Source organism: Anas acuta, chromosome 13 (genome assembly GCF_963932015.1).
Source record: "Anas acuta chromosome 13, bAnaAcu1.1, whole genome shotgun sequence".
Classification (NCBI taxonomy): domain Eukaryota; kingdom Metazoa; phylum Chordata; class Aves; order Anseriformes; family Anatidae; genus Anas; species Anas acuta.
In genome coordinates, this window is record NC_088991.1 from 1,972,988 (window position 1) to 1,979,667 (window position 6,680).

The window sequence follows — 6,680 nt, forward strand, 5'->3', positions numbered from 1 at the left end:
TAGCCGGGCCCAAAGAGTCGTGGTAAATGGAGTCAAGTCCAGTTGGAGGCCAGTCACTAGTGGCATCCCCCAGGGCTCAGTGCTGGGGCCGGTCCTCTTTAATATCTTCATCAATGATCTGGACGAGGGCATTGAGTGCACCCTCAGTAAGTTTGCAGATGACACCAAGTTAGGCGCGTATGTCAATCTGCTCGAGGGTAGGAAAGCTCTGCAGGAGGATCTGGATAGGCTGCACCGATGGGCTGAGGTCAACTGTATGAAGTTCAACAAGGCCAAGTGCCGGGTCCTGCACCTGGGGCGCAATAACCGCAAGCGGAGCTACAGGCTGGGAGATGAGTGGTTGGAGAGCTGCCAGGCAGAGAAGGACCTGGGAGTGATGGTTGATAGTCGGCTGAATATGAGCCAGCAGTGTGCTCAGGTGGCCAAGAAGGCCAACGGCATCCTGGCTTGTATCAGAAACAGTGTGGCCAGCAGGGCTAGGGAGGTGATCGTCCCCCTGTACTCGGCTCTGGTGAGGCCGCACCTCGAGTACTGTGTTCAGTTTTGGGCCCCTCGCTACAAGAAGGACATCGAGGTGCTTGAGCGGGTCCAAAGAAGGGCGACGAAGCTGGTGAGGGCCCTGGAGAACAAGTCCTACGAGGAGCGGCTGAAGGAGCTGGGCTTGTTCAGCCTGGAGACGAGGAGGCTCAGGGGCGACCTTATTGCTCTCTACAGATACCTTAAAGGAGGCTGTAGTGAGGTGGGGGTTGGCCTGTTCTCCCACGTGCCTGGTGACAGGACGAGGGGGAATGGGCTTAAGTTGCGCCAGGGGAGTTTTAGGTTAGATGTTAGGAAAAACTTCTTTACTGAAAGGGTTGTTAGACACTGGAACAGGCTGCCCAGGGAGGTGATGGAGTCACCATCCCTGGAAGTCTTTAAAAGACGTTTAGATGTAGAGCTTAGGGATATGGTTTAGTGGGGACTGTTAGCGTTAGGTCAGAGGTTGGACTCGATGATCTTGAGGTCTCTTCCAACCTAGAAATTCTGTGTGATTCTGTGTGTATTTCAGAAATGAATCAAGCAAGATCAGGTAGTCCAGGAATACAGAAATTTAAGAAAATAAATAAAAAAGTATTTGTACATTGTCTGGCTAGAACATTACAGTGCACTTATTAGCAGACCAAAGCAAGCATGCCATAGGTACATAGACCCATTTTCTCTGTATTCTAACACGTCATAGATGACCTCACATTACCACAATTCATTAAGTCAAGCTGATATTTGTTCTAGAGCATTTACTGAGACAATAAATAAAAGAAAAAGGGGATCAACCTTGCATCATGCAGCTTGCTTGATGAGCCCCAAGTAGCTACTTCATAATTTCACAGCCATAGGTTGGCTTAAGGTTTCGTCAAAATAATACTTAAGGATGCTTCCACAAAATGTAATTACAAAGTCCAGACTCTTGTTTGTCAAATAACTTCATAACATTCATCAAAATTACAGCAATAATCTCAAGTGAGGTTGTAGTAGCACTGAAACAAAAAGGGAAACTCCATATATCATTCAATGTGTACCTTTAAATTACTCTTTGCTAATTTCAAAGTGACAGTTGCCGTCTGGTATAGAAGCATGAAGGTTTGCCAGTTAATATAAACAGCTTTTTTTTTTTTTTTTTAAAGTATTTTAACTTTAAAAAGATGACTTCAAATGAAATTAAGGTTTAGGACTATTCAGACTGTGGTTTTAATATTGTGATAACAGAAGATGTGATATCGGAAACACTGCTCAAAATCAGCACACAACAGGGCCTCTGTTGCTTTCCTGCTGTGACTTAAACATTGATCCAAATAGCACAAGAAGTGCTTATGAAATTACTACAGTTCATGGGATATAGTCACCACACCCTCTCCAGGTTTTCTTTAAATATCAGATATTAAAACTATATATGTTCAGGAAACAACCAAACAACAACAACAACAAAACACCAGTTAATTCATAGCTGAATAAGGAAAAAAGGTATGTGCTTTTGCAAAAGCACATACATGGCTGAACTGATTTAAGGCTTCTTGTCTGTGCATTTCCATGACAATGGGGGTACATAAACACATTCCAAACTGAACAGTTAGCAATGATAAAAGTGGGCAAGATATCAATACCATCTGCTCTCCCCTAATGTTTGGAAAGAATGAAAGCCTAAAACTAATAAAAGAAAATGAGCTGCTAAATAACCTCTGCTTCCCCTCCCAAATCTTATAGGCCCATACACATCAACAAAGTATTTAACCTTTCTTTGTTGCTCCTTATTTTAATATTTATATTTCAAATGTTTCCTTAACTTTAATTCAAACTACCATGCTAGCATGGTTAAAAGTACTGTAATTTAATAAAATCACAGTAAAATTCTGCTTCTATTGGTAGTCTCCTATACTGAGAATACTGTAACTCAGGAGATATTAACAGCCTCACTGTTAAGAATTTCTCAAGAGTTTTAGCCTGAATTTTGCTTATACAGTTTCATGTTTCCCTGTCTAAGATTAGCTATGCTATGTTGAAAATATTCCCATGAATGTCAGCAGAGGAGCAGAAACAATACAATGTACTTGTATTATTATTATTTATTTTTTTCAAGCCAGGGCATTAGAACAAAAATTAGTTCAGGTTTTAAAACTGGATTTTTCAATTATTTGTCTACATTTTCATTTACGCATGGTGATTCCTTACTTTCAACCATGAAATGGGAAAACTGAGAATGCACTGAGAATGTTTATATTCAAAAGGGAATAAATTGCAGTGGCTTGGTTGGATTTCACATGGAGAATCCTGATCCCAATAGTCATCAGTCTGCTGGTGACAGTTTCTGTCAGACAGCTTATGTCAGACATCAGACAGCTTCTGTCACCAGTTCCTCTGATGCTGTTGCACTTATAAACTCTGGATTTTAATATCCTCACAAAAGTAGTTGGTCAGCTCAGAAGGAAAAATTAAAAAACAAAACACACACAACACAAAACAAAACAAAAAATAGCTTATAAGAAGTATTATAGTTGCTAGCATGTCTTTTTGATGCTGGCAGTGAGTGTTACACCTCTCTCCATACGCAGAGTGAAAAAACATCCCTAATTTTGAAACAGCTCACTGTGACCCCATCTACTCTCAGCCAGCCTGCTTGCAAATGACAAATTCTATGAGATGTCTGCTCACTGAGATTCACAGTACTTGAAAAAGGATTTTTCTGGGAAAGGCAGGTCAGGAGAGTCCAAGCAGATTTTGTGTCTTCACAGCATCAAAAAAATGAAGATGTCAAAGAGTTAACTTCCAGTTTGCTGCTAGTCAGGCTTAGGGGATGGACGGAGGGGGGAAAGGCATAACATCAGAAATGAAAGTCACAGGGAAACGGATGTAAGGCTTGGATTAAAGGTCAATAAAATCAGAAGAATATGGTTAGAGAGGAACTGGAGATTTTGGAAAAGGAGACAGAGTTACCTCATGACCAGAAACTAGAATTTCCTTTCATTTCTGCAGATACACTTAGATGATTTTACCGGGCAAGATCCTGAAAACATACAGCTATGTGTGAATGTTATTTATATAAATTATCTCACCAATGACAATGGAAGCACGCATGTGAGGAATCTATGCTGCGGTCTGCAGCCTGAGCCAGCAGGCAGTGACCAGCTCCTAGTTAGCAGCTGAGCTAAGCACTGTCACCCTCACTGCTCGGTAGGACCCTGCTAATTATACTCGTCACCAGGAGCTTTATCCCCATCTCTCCCAGCATAGCAAACCTAGTGTTAATGCTACGGCTGGAAATCAAATAGTATTCCTCTTGCTGCTACATTTATACAAAGTAAGAACAACAGATAATTAGAGATTAAAAATACTTCTGTTTGAGAATTCTTAATGAATTTAATACGGAGAGAGATTTTTTGAAGTCTCAGTGAAACTGAAAAGCTAATAGCATTAAATGACAAGGGTGATTATTTTTGCAAAGAATGTGGATTATGCTAGTTCTCAGTATAAAAATAAAGAGAATAAAACCATGGTTATAATTTCATCTTGGCAATATAAATAGGACAGACAGATGCTCGATATTGTACCGTAATTATAGATGGCTGAACTGAGAATAAGCCTTTTTTGTAGATAATGGTTTCTGATTTTGAAGGCCATTTTAAAATCTATGGTTAGGGCTTTGTCTCCCTGCCAAGGACACAAGTTAAATATTTAGTATAAAGTATAGTGGTGGTTTCTGAGCTTGACTTTTAATTATAATATGCAAGCAGGCTGGCAAGTCATGGGTCAAACAACATGACATTCACCAAATTGAAAGTGACCAAGCTGGTGGGGGAGGGTAATGAGACCATAAATATATCTGATAACCAGAATCATGTAATGTAACTAAAAGGAAAAAAGACTGGTATCTTTGTGTGCATTCTGTGCTGTGAAAAGACATAAATGAAGGAAAAGACCCTTGACACATTCCCAAAACTCAGAGCTGTCCAGCATGGTATCTCTGTGAAGCTGTAGACTCTGCAGTTGATATGCAATAGTTCTCTTCACAGATGCAAGAAAAAAGGAAACACAGTACCATGGAGAAGTGAAAGCAAGAGACAGAGTGGCATTGATGTGATCAGCTTTAAGGGCATTTCACCTGAAAGAATACCTGAGGCAACAGAAGCAGAAGGGGCGATAAATAATTCAACAAGAAAATTACATTTCAAAACAGTGAGGGTGTCTTTCCCTTTCCCCTTCCCAATTGAAATCTCGTTCAAAGACCTTTCTGCAGCATTTCGGCAACAGAAATGGCTGCAGAAACTTCTGCTGAGAAACAATCTCACACACTTCCATTTGGTAAAATAATGCAGTCCCCCTCCTGCAGAAAGCTCATCCCCAGGAAGGGCAGGAGTGCAGAGTAAATCAAGCTTCATGAGGAATAAAGAATTCAGATTCAACCCAATGTTTGTAGGCAGGACCTCAGCTGGCAAAATTTGTCATAAGTTGTCTGACTTCAGTGGAGGTCTGAGCATTTACACTGGGGAGATGTTGTCCCTGGAGGATTGTGAAAAGTTTTGTTAAAGTCAAGTTAATGAAAATGTAAGTCCAGCACACTGCAAACTGACAAACAGCAGAAGGGGAAGCATGTTTATCAGCTTGACTTGGCTGCACTGAGAGTGAAAAGCACAGCACTTTCAATCACTGGAGAATGTGTGCAGCAGATAAGTATACTGAATGAAGAGCTGGAGAAAATGTGTGGAGGATTTTAAATAGGACACAAGAAAAGTTAATTTAAAAGACAAAAATAATTTGAGTTAAAAAGGAATGGCTGGATCCTTATCAGGTTTTACACTGATTTAAATAGAGCTTGGGATATGGCAGATGAACAGGACAAGTATAGCTTCTGACTTACAGCATGTAAGTTACCCGATAGTAAGGCACATTTGCCATTAGCTAGGACTAAGCACCACAGGGTGATATCCTTCCTAATGAAATGTGGTAAGCAGACTTATATTTACTGTAGCATGGGACATGCCCTTCAGTGGATCCCGTGGGACATGCCACAAACTGCAAGGTCACAGCTAATTTACTCAGCTGTTAATTGTCTTTGGACCCATGCTTTTATCTGCAGTGTCATACATCAGGATTTCACAGGTAGCAAAGGACAGCTCTGGAAGTGTCTAGCCTGTCTTGGCCACTGCTGCTCACCATTGTCCTTTACTGCTCCCTTTTGCTGGGCAGACGCAACTATCTGTGGCACTAAGCTCTAAGTGGGACTATTCTAACCTTCAGGGAACAAGCTATAAACTTGATCCCAGATACAGATTATGAAAAAAAAAAAACAACCCACAAAACCACAACCAAACAAAAAAAAAAACAAACTCACAAAATGAATTTCTGTAATATTTCATTCTAAATCTTGATTTTGAAGTCCTACAGGCAAGGCTCTACATGCAGTTGACTCATCACATCTGATGGGATGTTGGGGAGATAGAAGAGTAAGAAGCATAGTGGAACGGGAGATAAGACAGCATGAGAATTATTTAATGTTGCTTTGTTGCAAGAGAAAGCATAGCAAAGGCCCCTACTGAAGCTTTGATTCCCAGCCTACGTGCTCTTTTTTTTTTTTTTTTCTTAATCAAATGTGAATTTACAAGGCTTTTGAAGGCAAAGATCTCAGAGGGGCTGCAGATGGCTAGAGAAAAAACTAAAATAAGAGAAGCTGGAGATAATCAGAGAAAAGCACCAGATTCCCATTTCTAAAGTTAAGACATGCTGCAGGTTTTCTTCTTTTGCTGTACACAGTCTGGTAGGAAAGAGACAGCCTTTATCTTTCTGAAAATGACATCAGAATTGAACTATGCATTCATGTAAATATTACACATTTTTTAAGCATGCATGCCAGCTCATACTTAGTGTGATGCTTTCTTATATCTCAGGTGAACAAGGGTTCCAAAGATCCCTTCTCTGATCATTTCCATGTGAAATTTTACAGAAAGCATGTGAGAGGCAAAAAAAGAACGCAGTAAGCTTTTCAAGAAACAAATTCACTTAACTGGTTCGTCATAAAGTTCTTGAAAGAAGCAAGGTCTCCCAGTGTTTCTTCCATCTTTAAGGAGAACACTATTCTGGCTTGAAGTGGAAGAAAATCACCTTGCAAATTCTCTTTTCTGGGGAATATCTGCTGATTTTTATGTCACCATAAT